Source organism: Ranitomeya imitator, chromosome 1 (genome assembly GCF_032444005.1).
Source record: "Ranitomeya imitator isolate aRanImi1 chromosome 1, aRanImi1.pri, whole genome shotgun sequence".
NCBI classification, from domain to species: Eukaryota; Metazoa; Chordata; class Amphibia; order Anura; family Dendrobatidae; genus Ranitomeya; species Ranitomeya imitator.
The window spans coordinates 498,591,895-498,611,198 of NC_091282.1; positions in this window are offsets into that span (position 1 = coordinate 498,591,895).

The following is a 19,304-nucleotide window of genomic DNA, read 5'->3' on the forward strand; positions in this document are numbered from 1 at the left end:
GGGCTGCGTATGGAGGGACCACTACATCCTGCACACGGCAATGTGAGGGCTGCGTATGGAGTGACCACTATATCGTGCACACAGCAATGTGAGGGCTGAGTATGGAGAGACCACTACATCGTGAACACGGCAATGTGAGGGCTGAGTATGGAGGGACCACTACATCGTGCACAAGGCAATGTGAGGGCTGTGTATGAAGGGACCACTACATCGTGCACACGGCAATGTGAGGGCTGAGTATGGAGAGACCACTACATCGTGCACATGGCAATGTGAGGGCTGTGTATGGAGAGACCACTACATCGTGCACACGGCAATGTGAGGGCTGCGTATGGAGGGACCACTACATCGTGCACACAGCAATGTGAGGGCTGCGTATGGAGGGACAGCAATGTGAGGGCTGCGTATGGAGGGACCACTACATCCTGCACACGGCCATGTGAGGGCTGCGTATGGAGGGACCACTACATCGTGCACACAGCAATGTGAGGGCTGAGTATGGAGGGACCACTACATCGTGCACACGGCAATGTGAGGGCTGCGTATGGAGGGACCACAACATTGTGCACACCGCAATGTGAGGTCTGCATATAGAGGGAACACTACATCGTGCAGACAGCAATGTGAGGGCTGCGTATGGAGGGACAGCAATGTGAGGGCTGCGTATGGAGGGACCACTACATCCTGCACACGGCAATGTGTGGGCTGCGTATGGAGGGACCACTACATTGTGCACACAGCAATGTGAGGGCTGAGTATGGAGAGACCACTACATCGTGCACACGGCAATGTGAGGGCTGTGTATGGAGAGACCACTACATCGTGCACACGGCAATGTGAAGGCTGAGTATGGAGGGACCACTACATCGTGCACACGGCAATGTGAGGGCTGAGTATGGAGGGACCACTACATCGTGCACAAGGCAATATGAGGGCTGCGTATGAAGGGACCACTACATCGTGCACACGGCAATGTGAGGGCTGAGTATGGAGGGACCACTACATCGTGCACAAGGCAATGTGAGGGCTGCGTATGAAGGGACCACTACATCGTGCACACGGCAATGTGAGGGCTGAGTATGGAGAGACCACTAAATTGTGCACACGGCAATGTGAGGGCTGTGTATGGAGAGACCACTATATCGAGCACACGGCAATGTGAGGGCTGCCTATGGAGGGACCACTACATCGTCCACACGGCAATGTGAGGGCTGCGTATGGAGGGACCACTACATCGTGCACACGGCAATGTGAGGGATGCGTATGGAGAGACCACTACATCGTGCACACGGCAATGTGAGGGCTGAGTATGGAGAGACCACTACATCGTGCACACGGCAATGTGAGGGCTGCGTATGGAGGGACCACTACATCGTGCACACGGCAATGTGAGGGCTGAGTATGGAGAGACCACTACATCGTGCACACGGCAATGTGAGGGCTGAGTATGGAGAGACCACTACATCGTGCACATGGCAATGTGAGGGCTGCTTATGGAGGGACCACTACATCGTGCACACGGCAATGTGAGGGCTGAGTATGGAGAGACCACTACATCGTGCACACGGCAATGTGAGGGCTGCGTATGGAGGGACCACTACATCGTGCACACGGCAATGTGAGGGTTGAGTATGGAGAGACCACTACATCGTGCACACAGCAATGTGAGGGCTGCGTATGGAGGGACAGCAATGTGAGGGCTGCGTATGGAGGGACCACTACATCCTGCACACGGCAATGTGAGGGCTGCGTATGGAGGGACCACTACATCGTGCACACAGCAATGTGAGGGCTGAGTATGGAGGGACCACTACATCGTGCACACGGCAATATGAGGGCTGCGTATGGAGAGACCACTGCATCGTGCACACGGCAATGTGAGGGCTGAGTATGGAGAGACCACTACATCGTGCACACAGCAATGTGAGGGCTGAGTATAGAGAGACCACTACATCGTGCACACAGCAATGTGAGGGCTGAGTATAGAGAGACCACTACATCGTGCACACGGCAATGTGAGGGCTGCGTATGGAGAGACCACTACATCATGCACACGGCAATGTGAGGGCTACGTATGGAGGGACCACTACATCGTGCACACGGCAATGTGAGGGATGCGTATGGAGAGACCACTACATCGTGCACACGGCAATGTGAGGGCTGAGTATGGAGAGACCACTACATCGTGCACACGGCAATGTGAGGGCTGAGTATGGAGAGACCACTACATCGTGCACACGGCAATGTGAGGGCTGAGTATGTAGAGACCACTACATCGTGCACATGGCAATGTGAGGGCTGAGTATAGAGAGACCACTACATCGTGCACACGGCAATGTGAGGGCTGCGTATGGAGGGACCACTACATCGTGCACACGGCAATGTGAGGGCTGAGTATGGAGAGACCACTACATCGTGCACACGGCAATGTGAGGGCTGAGTATGGAGAGACCAATACATCGTGCACACGGCAATGTGAGGGCTGTGTATGGAGAGACCACTACATCGTGCACACGGCAATGTGAAGGCTGAGTATGGAGGGACCACTACATCGTGCACACGGCAATGTGAGGGCTGAGTATGGAGGGACCACTACATCGTGCACAAGGCAATGTGAGGGCTGAGTATGGAGGGACCACTACATCGTGCACAAGGCAATGTGAGGGCTGCGTATGAAGGGACCACTACATCGTGCACACGGCAATGTGAGGGCTGAGTATGGAGAGACCACTAAATTGTGCACACGGCAATGTGAGGGCTGTGTATGGAGAGACCACTATATCGAGCACACGGCAATGTGAGGGCTGCGTATGGAGGGACCACTACATCGTCCACACGGCAATGTGAGGGCTGCGTATGGAGGGACCACTACATCGTGCACACGGCAATGTGAGGGATGCGTATGGAGAGACCACTACATCGTGCACACGGCAATGTGAGGGCTGAGTATGGAGAGACCACTACATCGTGCACACGGCAATGTGAGGGCTGCGTATGGAGGGACCACTACATCGTGCACACGGCAATGTGAGGGCTCAGTATGGAGAGACCACTACATCGTGCACACAGCAATGTGAGGGCTGTGTATGGAGGGACAGCAATGTGAGGGCTGCGTTTGGAGGGACCACTACATCCTGCACACGGCAATGTGAGGGCTGCGTATGGAGGGACCACTACATCGTGCACACAGCAATGTGAGGGCTGAGTATGGAGGGACCACTACATCGTGCACACGGCAATATGAGGGCTGCGTATGGAGAAACCACTGCATCGTGCACACGGCAATGTGAGGGCTGAGTATGGAGAGACCACTACATCGTGCACACAGCAATGTGAGGGCTGAGTATAGAGAGACCACTACATCGTGCACACGGCAATGTGAGGGCTGCGTATGGAGAGACCACTACATCATGCACACGGCAATGTGAGGGCTGCGTATGGAGGGACCACTACATCGTGCACACGGCAATGTGAGGGATGCGTATGGAGAGACCACTACATCGTGCACACGGCAATGTGAGGGCTGAGTATGGAGAGACCACTACATCGTGCACACGGCAATGTGAGGGCTGAGTATGGAGAGACCACTACATCGTGCACACGGCAATGTGAGGGCTGAGTATGGAGAGACCACTACATCGTGCACACAGCAATGTGAGGGCTGCGTATGGAGGGACCACTACATCGTGCACATGGCAATGTGAGGGCTGAGTATGGAGAGACCACTACATCGTGCACACGGCAATGTGAGGGCTGCGTATGAAGGGACCACTACATCGTGCACACGGCAATGTGAGGGCTGAGTAAGGAGAGACCACTACATCGTGCACACGGCAATGTGAGGGCTGTGTATGGAGAGACCACTACATCGTGCACACGGCAATGTGAGGGCTGCGTATGGAGGGACCACTACATCGTGCACACAGCAATGTGAGGGCTGCGTATGGAGGGACAGCAATGTGAGGGCTGCGTATGGAGGACCACTACATCGTGCACACGGCAATGTGAGGGCTGCATATGGAGGGACCACTACATCGTGCACACAGCAATGTGAGGGCTGAGTATGGAGGGACCACTACATCGTGCACACGGCAATGTGAGGGCTGCGTATGGAGGGACCACTACATCGTGCACACGGCAATGTGAGGGCTGAGTATGGAGGGACCACTACATCGTGCACACGGCAATGTGAGGGCTGAGTATAGAGAGACCACTACATCGTGCACACGGCAATGTGAGGGCTGAGTATAGAGAGACCACTACATCGTGCACTCGGCAATGTGAGGGCTGAGTATAGAGAGACCACTACATCGTGCACACGGCAATGTGAGGGCTGAGTATAGAGAGACCACTACATCCTGCACACGGCAATGTGAGGGCTGCGTATGGAGAGACCACTACATCGTGCACACGGCAATGTGAGGGCTCAGTATGGAGAGACCACTACATCGTGCACACGGCAATGTGAGGGCTGCGTATGAAGGGACCACTACATCGTGCACACGGCAATGTGAGGGCTGAGTAAGGAGAGACCACTACATCGTGCACACGGCAATGTGAGGGCTGTGTATGGAGAGACCACTACATCGTGCACACGGCAATGTGAGGGCTGCGTATGGAGGGACCACTACATCGTGCACACAGCAATGTGAGGGCTGCGTATGGAGGGACAGCAATGTGAGGGCTGCGTATGGAGGACCACTACATCGTGCACACGGCAATGTGAGGGCTGCATATGGAGGGACCACTACATCGTGCACACAGCAATGTGAGGGCTGAGTATGGAGGGACCACTACATCGTGCACACGGCAATGTGAGGGCTGCGTATGGAGGGACCACTACATCGTGCACACGGCAATGTGAGGGCTGAGTATGGAGGGACCACTACATCGTGCACACGGCAATGTGAGGGCTGAGTATAGAGAGACCACTACATCGTGCACACGGCAATGTGAGGGCTGAGTATAGAGAGACCACTACATCGTGCACACGGCAATGTGAGGGCTGAGTATAGAGAGACCACTACATCCTGCACACGGCAATGTGAGGGCTGCGTATGGAGAGACCACTACATCGTGCACACGGCAATGTGAGGGCTCAGTATGGAGAGACCACTACATTGTGCACACGGCAATGTGAGGGCTGAGTTTAGAGAGACCACTACATCGTGCACACGGCAATGTGAGGGCTGAGTATGGAGAGACCACTACATCGTGCACACGGCAATGTGAGGGCTGAGTATGGAGAGACCACTACATCGTGCACACGGCAATGTGAGGGCTGAGTATAGAGAGACCACTACATCGTGCACACGGCAATGTGAGGGCTGCGTATGGAGAGACCACTACATCGTGCACACGGCAATGTGAGGGCTGAGTATGGAGAGACCACTACATCTTGCACACGGCAATGTGAGGGCTGCGTATGGAGGGACCACTACATCGTGCACACGGCAATGTGAGGGCTGAGTATGGAGAGACCACTACATTGTGCACACGACAATGTGAGGGCTGAGTTTAGAGAGACCACTACATCGTGCACACGGCAATGTGAGGGCTGAGTATGGAGAGACCACTACATCGTGCACACGGCAATGTGAGGGCTGAGTATAGAGAGACCACTACATCGTGCACACGGCAATGTGAGAGCTGAGTATGGAGAGACCACTACATCGTGCACACGGCAATGTGAGGGCTGCTTATGGAGGGACCACTACATCGTGCACACGGCAATGTGAGGGCTGCGTATGGAGGGACCACTACATCGTGCACACGGCAATGTGAGCGCTGAGTATGGAGAGACCACTACATCGTGCACACGGCAATGTGAGGGCTGAGTATAGAGAGACCACTACATCGTGCACACGGCAATGTGAGAGCTGAGTATGGATAGACCACTACATCGTGCACACGGCAATGTGAGGGCTGCTTATGGAGGGACCACTACATCGTGCACACGGCAATGTGAGGGCTGCGTATGGAGGGACCACTACATCGTGCACACGGCAATGTGAGCGCTGAGTATGGAGAGACCACTATATCGTGCACACGGCAATGTGAGGGCTGCGTATGGAGGGACCACTACATCGTGCACACGGCAATGTGAGGGCTGAGTATGGAGAGACCACTACATCGTGCACACGGCAATGTGAGGGCTGAGTATGGAGAGACCACTACATCGTGCACACGGCAATGTGAGGGCTGCGTATGGAGGGACCACTACATCGTGCACACGGCAATGTGAGGGCTGAGTATGGAGAGACCACTACATCGTGCACACGGCAATGTGAGGGCTGAGTATAGAGAGACCACTAAATCTTGCACACGGCAATGTGAGGGCTGAGTATAGAGAGACCACTACATCGTGCACACGGCAATGTGAGGGCTGCGTATGGAGAGACCACTACATCATGCACACGGCAATGTGAGGGCTGAGTATGGAGGGACCACTACATCGTGCACACGGCAATGTGAGAGCTGCGTATGGAGGGACCACTACATCGTGCACACGGCAATGTGAGGGCTGCGTATGGAGGGACCACTACATCGTGCACACGGCAATGTGAGGGCTGCATATAGAGTGACCACTACATCGTGCACACAGCAATGTGAGGACTGCAAATGGAGGGACAGCAATGTGAGGGCTGCGTATGGAGGGACCACTACATCGTGCACACGGCAATGTGAGGGCTGCGTATGGAGTGACCACTATATCGTGCACACAGGAATGTGAGGGCTGAGTATGGAGAGACCACTACATCGTGAACACGACAATGTGAGGGCTGAGTATGGAGGGACCACTACATCGTGCACAAGGCAATGTGAGGGCTGTGTATGAACGGACCACTACATCGTGCACACGGCAATGTGAGGGCTGAGTATGGAGAGACCACTACATCGTGCACATGGCAATGTGAGGGCTGTGTATGGAGAGACCACTACATCGTGCACACGGCAATGTGAGGGCTGCGTATGGAGGGACCACTACATCGTGCACACAGCAATGTGAGGGCTGCATATGGAGGGACAGCAATGTGAGGGCTGCGTATGGAGGGACCACTACATCCTGCACACGGGCATGTGAGGGCTGCGTATGGAGGGACCACTACATCGTGCACACAGCAATGTGAGGGCTGAGTATGGAGGGACCACTACATCGTGCACACGGCAATGTGAGGGCTGCGTATGGAGGGACCACAACATTGTGCACACCGCAATGTGAGGTCTGCATATAGAGGGACCACTACATCGTGCACACAGCAATGTGAGGGCTGCGTATGGAGGGACAGCAATGTGAGGGCTGCGTATGGAGGGACCACTACATCCTGCACACGGCAATGTGTGGGCTGCGTATGGAGGGACCACTACATTGTGCACACAGCAATGTGAGGGCTGAGTATGGAGAGACCACTACATCGTGCACACGGCAATGTGAGGGCTGTGTATGGAGAGACCACTACATCGTGCACACGGCAATGTGAAGGCTGAGTATGGAGGGACCACTACATCGTGCACACGGCAATGTGAGGGCTGAGTATGGAGGGACCACTACATCGTGCACAAGGCAATATGAGGGCTGCGTATGAAGGGACCACTACATCGTGCACACGGCAATGTGAGGGCTGAGTATGGAGGGACCACTACATCGTGCACAAGGCAATGTGAGGGCTGCGTATGAAGGGACCACTACATCGTGCACACGGCAATGTGAGGGCTGAGTATGGAGAGACCACTAAATTGTGCACACGGCAATGTGAGGGCTGTGTATGGAGAGACCACTATATCGAGCACACGGCAATGTGAGGGCTGCCTATGGAGGGACCACTACATCGTCCACACGGCAATGTGAGGGCTGCGTATGGAGGGACCACTACATCGTGCACACGGCAATGTGAGGGATGCGTATGGAGAGACCACTACATCGTGCACACGGCAATGTGAGGGCTGAGTATGGAGAGACCACTACATCGTGCACACGGCAATGTGAGGGCTGCGTATGGAGGGACCACTACATCGTGCACACGGCAATGTGAGGGCTGAGTATGGAGAGACCACTACATCGTGCACACGGCAATGTGAGGGCTGAGTATGGAGAGACCACTACATCGTGCACACGGCAATGTGAGGGCTGCTTATGGAGGGACCACTACATCGTGCACACGGCAATGTGAGGGCTGAGTATGGAGAGACCACTACATCGTGCACACGGCAATGTGAGGGCTGCGTATGGAGGGACCACTACATCGTGCACACGGCAATGTGAGGGCTGAGTATGGAGAGACCACTACATCGTTCACACAGCAATGTGAGGGCTGCGTATGGAGGGACAGCAATGTGAGGGCTGCGTATGGAGGGACCACTACATCCTGCACACGGCAATGTGAGGGCTGCGTATGGAGGGACCACTACATCGTGCACACAGCAATGTGAGGGCTGAGTATGGAGGGACCACTACATCGTGCACACGGCAATATGAGGGCTGCGTATGGAGAGACCACTGCATCGTGCACACGGCAATGTGAGGGCTGAGTATGGAGAGACCACTACATCGTGCACACAGCAATGTGAGGGCTGAGTATAGAGAGACCACTACATCGTGCACACAGCAATGTGAGGGCTGAGTATAGAGAGACCACTACATCGTGCACACGGCAATGTGAGGGCTGCGTATGGAGAGACCACTATATCATGCACACGGCAATGTGAGGGCTGCGTATGGAGGGACCACTACATCGTGCACACGGCAATGTGAGGGATGCGTATGGAGAGACCACTACATCGTGCACACGGCAATGTGAGGGCTGAGTATGGAGAGACCACTACATCGTGCACACGGCAATGTGAGGGCTGAGTATGGAGAGACCACTACATCGTGCACACGGCAATGTGAGGGCTGAGTATGGAGAGACCACTACATCGTGCACATGGCAATGTGAGGGCTGAGTATAGAGAGACCACTACATCGTGCACACGGCAATGTGAGGGCTGCATATGGAGGGACCACTACATCGTGCACACGGCAATGTGAGGGCTGAGTATGGAGAGACCACTACATCGTGCACACGGCAATGTGAGGGCTGAGTATGGAGAGACCAATACATCGTGCACACGGCAATGTGAGGGCTGCTTATGGAGGGACCACTACATCGTGCACACGGCAATGTGAGGGCTGCTTATGGAGGGACCACTACATCGTGCACACGGCAATGTGAGGGCTGCTTATGGAGGGACCACTACATCGTGCACACGGCAATGTGAGGGCTGAGTATGGAGAGACCACTACATCGTGCACACGGCAATGTGAGGGCTGAGTATAGAGAGACCACTACATCGTGCACACGGCAATGTGAGGGCTGAGTATAGAGAGACCACTACATCATGCACACGGCAATGTGAGGGCTGCGTATGGAGAGACCACTACATCATGCACACGGCAATGTGAGGGCTGAGTATGGAGGGACCACTACATTGTGCACACGGCAATGTGAGGGCTGAGTTTAGAGAGACCACTACATCGTGCACACAGCAATGTGAGGGCTGCGTATGGAGGGACCACTACATCGTGCACACGGCAATGTGAGCGCTGAGTATGGAGAGACCACTACATCGTTCACACGGCAATGTGAGGGCTGAGTATGGAGAGACCACTACATCGTGCACACGGCAATGTGAGGGCTGCGTATGGAGGGACCACTACATTGTGCTCACGGCAATGTGAGGGCTGAGTATGGAGAGACCACTACATTGTGCACACGGCAATGTGAGGGCTGTGTATGGAGAGACCACTATATCGAGCACACGGCAATGTGAGGGCTGCGTATGGAGGGACCACTACATCGTGCACATGGCAATGTGAGGGCTGAGTATGGAGAGACCACTACATCGTGCACACGGCAATGTGAGGGCTGCGTATGAAGGGACCACTACATCGTGCACACGGCAATGTGAGGGCTGAGTAAGGAGAGACCACTACATCGTGCACACGGCAATGTGAGGGCTGTGTATGGAGAGACCACTACATCGTGCACACGGCAATGTGAGGGCTGCGTATGGAGGGACCACTACATCGTGCACACAGCAATGTGAGGGCTGCGTATGGAGGGACAGCAATGTGAGGGCTGCGTATGGAGGACCACTACATCGTGCACACGGCAATGTGAGGGCTGCATATGGAGGGACCACTACATCGTGCACACAGCAATGTGAGGGCTGAGTATGGAGGGACCACTACATCGTGCACACGGCAATGTGAGGGCTGCGTATGGAGGGACCACTACATCGTGCACACGGCAATGTGAGGGCTGAGTATGGAGGGACCACTACATCGTGCACACAGCAATGTGAGGGCTGCGTATGGAGGGACAGCAATGTGAGGGCTGCGTATGGAGGACCACTACATCGTGCACACGGCAATGTGAGGGCTGCATATGGAGGGACCACTACATCGTGCACACAGCAATGTGAGGGCTGAGTATGGAGGGACCACTACATCGTGCACACGGCAATGTGAGGGCTGCGTATGGAGGGACCACTACATCGTGCACACGGCAATGTGAGGGCTGAGTATGGAGGGACCACTACATCGTGCACACGGCAATGTGAGGGCTGAGTATAGAGAGACCACTACATCGTGCACACGGCAATGTGAGGGCTGAGTATAGAGAGACCACTACATCGTGCACTCGGCAATGTGAGGGCTGAGTATAGAGAGACCACTACATCGTGCACACGGCAATGTGAGGGCTGAGTATAGAGAGACCACTACATCCTGCACACGGCAATGTGAGGGCTGCGTATGGAGAGACCACTACATCGTGCACACGGCAATGTGAGGGCTCAGTATGGAGAGACCACTACATCGTGCACACGGCAATGTGAGGGCTGCGTATGAAGGGACCACTACATCGTGCACACGGCAATGTGAGGGCTGAGTAAGGAGAGACCACTACATCGTGCACACGGCAATGTGAGGGCTGTGTATGGAGAGACCACTACATCGTGCACACGGCAATGTGAGGGCTGCGTATGGAGGGACCACTACATCGTGCACACAGCAATGTGAGGGCTGCGTATGGAGGGACAGCAATGTGAGGGCTGCGTATGGAGGACCACTACATCGTGCACACGGCAATGTGAGGGCTGCATATGGAGGGACCACTACATCGTGCACACAGCAATGTGAGGGCTGAGTATGGAGGGACCACTACATCGTGCACACGGCAATGTGAGGGCTGCGTATGGAGGGACCACTACATCGTGCACACGGCAATGTGAGGGCTGAGTATGGAGGGACCACTACATCGTGCACACGGCAATGTGAGGGCTGAGTATAGAGAGACCACTACATCGTGCACACGGCAATGTGAGGGCTGAGTATAGAGAGACCACTACATCGTGCACACGGCAATGTGAGGGCTGAGTATAGAGAGACCACTACATCCTGCACACGGCAATGTGAGGGCTGCGTATGGAGAGACCACTACATCGTGCACACGGCAATGTGAGGGCTCAGTATGGAGAGACCACTACATTGTGCACACGGCAATGTGAGGGCTGAGTTTAGAGAGACCACTACATCGTGCACACGGCAATGTGAGGGCTGAGTATGGAGAGACCACTACATCGTGCACACGGCAATGTGAGGGCTGAGTATGGAGAGACCACTACATCGTGCACACGGCAATGTGAGGGCTGAGTATAGAGAGACCACTACATCGTGCACACGGCAATGTGAGGGCTGCGTATGGAGAGACCTCTACATCGTGCACACGGCAATGTGAGGGCTGAGTATGGAGAGACCACTACATCTTGCACACGGCAATGTGAGGGCTGCGTATGGAGGGACCACTACATCGTGCACACGGCAATGTGAGGGCTGAGTATGGAGAGACCACTACATTGTGCACACGACAATGTGAGGGCTGAGTTTAGAGAGACCACTACATCGTGCACACGGCAATGTGAGGGCTGAGTATGGAGAGACCACTACATCGTGCACACGGCAATGTGAGGGCTGAGTATAGAGAGACCACTACATCGTGCACACGGCAATGTGAGAGCTGAGTATGGAGAGACCACTACATCGTGCACACGGCAATGTGAGGGCTGCTTATGGAGGGACCACTACATCGTGCACACGGCAATGTGAGGGCTGCGTATGGAGGGACCACTACATCGTGCACACGGCAATGTGAGCGCTGAGTATGGAGAGACCACTACATCGTGCACACGGCAATGTGAGGGCTGAGTATAGAGAGACCACTACATCGTGCACACGGCAATGTGAGAGCTGAGTATGGATAGACCACTACATCGTGCACACGGCAATGTGAGGGCTGCTTATGGAGGGACCACTACATCGTGCACACGGCAATGTGAGGGCTGCGTATGGAGGGACCACTACATCGTGCACACGGCAATGTGAGCGCTGAGTATGGAGAGACCACTATATCGTGCACACGGCAATGTGAGGGCTGCGTATGGAGGGACCACTACATCGTGCACACGGCAATGTGAGGGCTGAGTATGGAGAGACCACTACATCGTGCACACGGCAATGTGAGGGCTGAGTATGGAGAGACCACTACATCGTGCACACGGCAATGTGAGGGCTGCGTATGGAGGGACCACTACATCGTGCACACGGCAATGTGAGGGCTGAGTATGGAGAGACCACTACATCGTGCACACGGCAATGTGAGGGCTGAGTATAGAGAGACCACTAAATCGTGCACACGGCAATGTGAGGGCTGAGTATAGAGAGACCACTACATCGTGCACACGGCAATGTGAGGGCTGCGTATGGAGAGACCACTACATCATGCACACGGCAATGTGAGGGCTGAGTATGGAGGGACCACTACATCGTGCACACGGCAATGTGAGAGCTGCGTATGGAGGGACCACTACATCGTGCACACGGCAATGTGAGGGCTGCGTATGGAGGGACCACTACATCGTGCACACGGCAATGTGAGGGCTGCATATAGAGTGACCACTACATCGTGCACACAGCAATGTGAGGACTGCAAATGGAGGGACAGCAATGTGAGGGCTGCGTATGGAGGGACCACTACATCGTGCACACGGCAATGTGAGGGCTGCGTATGGAGTGACCACTATATCGTGCACACAGGAATGTGAGGGCTGAGTATGGAGAGACCACTACATCGTGAACACGACAATGTGAGGGCTGAGTATGGAGGGACCACTACATCGTGCACAAGGCAATGTGAGGGCTGTGTATGAACGGACCACTACATCGTGCACACGGCAATGTGAGGGCTGAGTATGGAGAGACCACTACATCGTGCACATGGCAATGTGAGGGCTGTGTATGGAGAGACCACTACATCGTGCACACGGCAATGTGAGGGCTGCGTATGGAGGGACCACTACATCGTGCACACAGCAATGTGAGGGCTGCATATGGAGGGACAGCAATGTGAGGGCTGCGTATGGAGGGACCACTACATCCTGCACACGGGCATGTGAGGGCTGCGTATGGAGGGACCACTACATCGTGCACACAGCAATGTGAGGGCTGAGTATGGAGGGACCACTACATCGTGCACACGGCAATGTGAGGGCTGCGTATGGAGGGACCACAACATTGTGCACACCGCAATGTGAGGTCTGCATATAGAGGGACCACTACATCGTGCACACAGCAATGTGAGGGCTGCGTATGGAGGGACAGCAATGTGAGGGCTGCGTATGGAGGGACCACTACATCCTGCACACGGCAATGTGTGGGCTGCGTATGGAGGGACCACTACATTGTGCACACAGCAATGTGAGGGCTGAGTGTGGAGAGACCACTACATCGTGCACACGGCAATGTGAGGGCTGTGTATGGAGAGACCACTACATCGTGCACACGGCAATGTGAAGGCTGAGTATGGAGGGACCACTACATCGTGCACACGGCAATGTGAGGGCTGAGTATGGAGGGACCACTACATCGTGCACAAGGCAATATGAGGGCTGCGTATGAAGGGACCACTACATCGTGCACACGGCAATGTGAGGGCTGAGTATGGAGGGACCACTACATCGTGCACAAGGCAATGTGAGGGCTGCGTATGAAGGGACCACTACATCGTGCACACGGCAATGTGAGGGCTGAGTATGGAGAGACCACTAAATTGTGCACACGGCAATGTGAGGGCTGTGTATGGAGAGACCACTATATCGAGCACACGGCAATGTGAGGGCTGCCTATGGAGGGACCACTACATCGTCCACACGGCAATGTGAGGGCTGCGTATGGAGGGACCACTACATCGTGCACACGGCAATGTGAGGGATGCGTATGGAGAGACCACTACATCGTGCACACGGCAATGTGAGGGCTGAGTATGGAGAGACCACTACATCGTGCACACGGCAATGTGAGGGCTGCGTATGGAGGGACCACTACATCGTGCACACGGCAATGTGAGGGCTGAGTATGGAGAGACCACTACATCGTGCACACGGCAATGTGAGGGCTGAGTATGGAGAGACCACTACATCGTGCACACGGCAATGTGAGGGCTGCTTATGGAGGGACCACTACATCGTGCACACGGCAATGTGAGGGCTGAGTATGGAGAGACCACTACATCGTGCACACGGCAATGTGAGGGCTGCGTATGGAGGGACCACTACATCGTGCACACGGCAATGTGAGGGCTGAGTATGGAGAGACCACTACATCGTGCACACAGCAATGTGAGGGCTGCGTATGGAGGGACAGCAATGTGAGGGCTGCGTATGGAGGGACCACTACATCCTGCACACGGCAATGTGAGGGCTGCGTATGGAGGGACCACTACATCGTGCACACAGCAATGTGAGGGCTGAGTATGGAGGGACCACTACATCGTGCACACGGCAATATGAGGGCTGCGTATGGAGAGACCACTGCATCGTGCACACGGCAATGTGAGGGCTGAGTATGGAGAGACCACTACATCGTGCACACAGCAATGTGAGGGCTGAGTATAGAGAGACCACTACATCGTGCACACAGCAATGTGAGGGCTGAGTATAGAGAGACCACTACATCGTGCACACGGCAATGTGAGGGCTGCGTATGGAGAGACCACTATATCATGCACACGGCAATGTGAGGGCTGCGTATGGAGGGACCACTACATCGTGCACACGGCAATGTGAGGGATGCGTATGGAGAGACCACTACATCGTGCACACGGCAATGTGAGGGCTGAGTATGGAGAGACCACTACATCGTGCACACGGCAATGTGAGGGCTGAGTATGGAGAGACCACTACATCGTGCACACGGCAATGTGAGGGCTGAGTATGGAGAGACCACTACATCGTGCACATGGCAATGTGAGGGCTGAGTATAGAGAGACCACTACATCGTGCACACGGCAATGTGAGGGCTGCGTATGGAGGGACCACTACATCGTGCACACGGCAATGTGAGGGCTGAGTATGGAGAGACCACTACATCGTGCACACGGCAATGTGAGGGCTGAGTATGGAGAGACCAATACATCGTGCACACGGCAATGTGAGGGCTGCTTATGGAGGGACCACTACATCGTGCACACGGCAATGTGAGGGCTGCTTATGGAGGGACCACTACATCGTGCACACGGCAATGTGAGGGCTGCTTATGGAGGGACCACTACATCGTGCACACGGCAATGTGAGGGCTGAGTATGGAGAGACCACTACATCGTGCACACGGCAATGTGAGGGCTGAGTATAGAGAGACCACTACATCGTGCACACGGCAATGTGAGGGCTGAGTATAGAGAGACCACTACATCATGCACACGGCAATGTGAGGGCTGCGTATGGAGAGACCACTACATCATGCACACGGCAATGTGAGGGCTGAGTATGGAGGGACCACTACATTGTGCACACGGCAATGTGAGGGCTGAGTTTAGAGAGACCACTACATCGTGCACACAGCAATGTGAGGGCTGCGTATGGAGGGACCACTACATCGTGCACACGGCAATGTGAGCGCTGAGTATGGAGAGACCACTACATCGTTCACACGGCAATGTGAGGGCTGAGTATGGAGAGACCACTACATCGTGCACACGGCAATGTGAGGGCTGCGTATGGAGAGACCACTACATCGTGCACACGGCAATGTGAGGGCTGTGTATGGAGAGACCACTACATCGTGCACACGGCAATGTGAAGGCTGAGTATGGAGGGACCACTACATAGTGCACACGGCAATGTGAGGGCTGAGTATGGAGGGACCACTACATCGTGCACAAGGCAATGTGAGGGCTGCGTATGAAGGGACCACTATATCGTGCACACGGCAATGTGAGGGCTGAGTATGGAGAGACCACTACATTGTGCACACGGCAATGTGAGGGCTGTGTATGGAGAGACCACTACATCGTGCACACGGCAATGTGAGGGCTGCGTTTGGAGAGACCACTACATCATGCACACGGCAATGTGAGGGCTGAGTATGGAGGGACCACTACATCGTGCACACGGCAATGTGAGGGCTGAGTATGGAGAGACCACTACATCGTGCACACGGCAATGTGAGGGCTGAGTATGGAGAGACCACTACATCGTGCACACGGCAATGTGAGGGCTGCGTATGGAGGGACCACTTCATCGTGCACACGGCAATGTGAGGGCTGAGTATGGAGAGACCACTACATCGTGCACACGGCAATGTGAGGGCTGAGTATGGAGAGACCACTACATCGTGCACACAGCAATGTGAGGGCTGCGTATGGAGGGACCACTACATCGTGCACACGGCAATGTGAGGGCTGAGTATGGAGAGACCACTACATCGTGCACACGGCAATGTGAGGGCTGCGTATGAAGGGACCACTACATCGTGCACACGGCAATGTGAGGGCTGAGTAAGGAGAGACCACTACATCGTGCACACGGCAATGTGAGGGCTGTGTATGGAGAGACCACTACATCGTGCACACGGCAATGTGAGGGCTGCGTATGGAGGGACCACTACATCGTGCACACAGCAATGTGAGGGCTGCGTATGGAGGGACAGCAATGTGAGGGCTGCGTATGGAGGACCACTACATCGTGCACAAGGCAATGTGAGGGCTGCATATGGAGGGACCACTACATCGTGCACACAGCAATGTGAGGGCTGAGTATGGAGGGACCACTACATCGTGCACACGGCAATGTGAGGGCTGCGTATGGAGGGACCACTACATCGTGCACACGGCAATGTGAGGGCTGAGTATGGAGGGACCACTACATCGTGCACACGGCAATGTGAGGGCTGAGTATAGAGAGACCACTACATCGTGCACACGGCAATGTGAGGGCTGAGTATAGAGAGACCACTACATCGTGCACTCGGCAATGTGAGGGCTGAGTATAGAGAGACCACTACATCGTGCACACGGCAATGTGAGGGCTGAGTATAGAGAGACCACTACATCCTGCACACGGCAATGTGAGGGCTGCGTATGGAGAGACCACTACATCGTGCACACGGCAATGTGAGGGCTGAGTATGGAGAGACCACTACATTGTGCACACGGCAATGTGAGGGCTGAGTTTAGAGAGACCACTACATCGTGCACACGGCAATGTGAGGGCTGAGTATGGAGAGACCACTACATCGTGCACACGGCAATGTGAGGGCTGAGTATGGAGAGACCACTACATCGTGCACACGGCAATGTGAGGGCTGAGTATAGAGAGACCACTACATCGTGCACACGGCAATGTGAGGGCTGCGTATGGAGAGACCACTACATCGTGCACACGGCAATGTGAGGGCTGAGTATGGAGAGACCACTACATCTTGCACACGGCAATGTGAGGGCTGCGTATGGAGGGACCACTACATCGTGCACACGGCAATGTGAGGGCTGAGTATGGAGAGACCACTACATCGTGCACACGGCAATGTGAGGGCTGAGTATAGAGAGACCACTACATCGTGCACACGGCAATGTGAGAGCTGAGTATAGAGAGACCACTACATCGTGCACACAGCAATGTGAGGGCTGCGTATGGAGAGACCACTACATCGTGCACACGGCAATGTGAGGGCTGAGTATGGAGAGACCACTACATCGTGCACACGGCAATGTGAGGGCTGAGTATAGAGAGACCACTACATCGTGCACACGGCAATGTGACGGCTGCATATAGAGGGACCACTACATCGTGCACACAGCAATGTGAGGGCTGCGTATGGAGGGACAGCAATGTGAGGGCTGCGTATGGAGGGACCACTACTTCCTGCACACGGCAATGTGAGGGCTGCGTATGGAGGGACCACTACATTGTGCACACAGCAATGTGAGGGCTGAGTATGGAGAGACCACTACATCATGCACACGGCAATGTGAGGGCTGAGTATGGAGGGACCACTACATCGTGCACACGGCAATGTGAAGGCTGAGTATGGAGGGACCACTACATCGTGCACACGGCAATGTGAGGACTGAGTATGGAGGGACCACTACATCGTGCACAAGGCAATGTGAGGGCTGAGTATGGAGAGACCACTACATTGTGCACACGGCAATGTGAGGACTGTGTATGGAGAGACCACTACATCGTGCACACGGCAATGTGAGGGCTGCGTATGGAGGGACCACTACATCGTGCACACGGCAATGTGAGGGCTGCGTATGGAGAGACCACTACATCGTGCACACGGCAATGTGAGGGCTGAGTATGGAGAGACCACTACATCGTGCACACGGCAATGTTAGGGCTGTGTATGGAGAGACCACTACATCATGCACACGGCAATGTGAGGGCTGCGTATGGAGGGACCACTACATCGTGCACACGGCAATGTGAGGGCTGTGTATGGAGAGACCACTACATCATGCACACGGCAATGTGAGGGCTGCGTATGGAGGGACCACTACATCGTGCACACGGCAATGTGAGGGCTGAGTATGGAGAGACCACTACATCGTGCACACGGCAATGTGAGGGCTGAGTATGGAGAGACCACTACATCGTGCACACGGCAATGTGAGGGGTGCGTATGGAGAGACCACTACATCGTGCACACGGCAATGTGAGGGCTGTGTATGGAGGGACCACTACATCGTGCACAAGGCAATGTGAAGGCTGAGTATGGAGAGACCACTACATTGTGCACACGGCAATGTGAGGACTGTGTATGGAGAGACCACTACATCGTGCACACGGCAATGTGAGGGCTGCGTATGGAGGGACCACTACATCGTGCACATGGCAATGTGAGGGCTGCGTATGGAGAGACCACTACATCGTGCACACGGCAATGTGAGGGCTGAGTATGGAGAGACCACTACATCGTGCACACG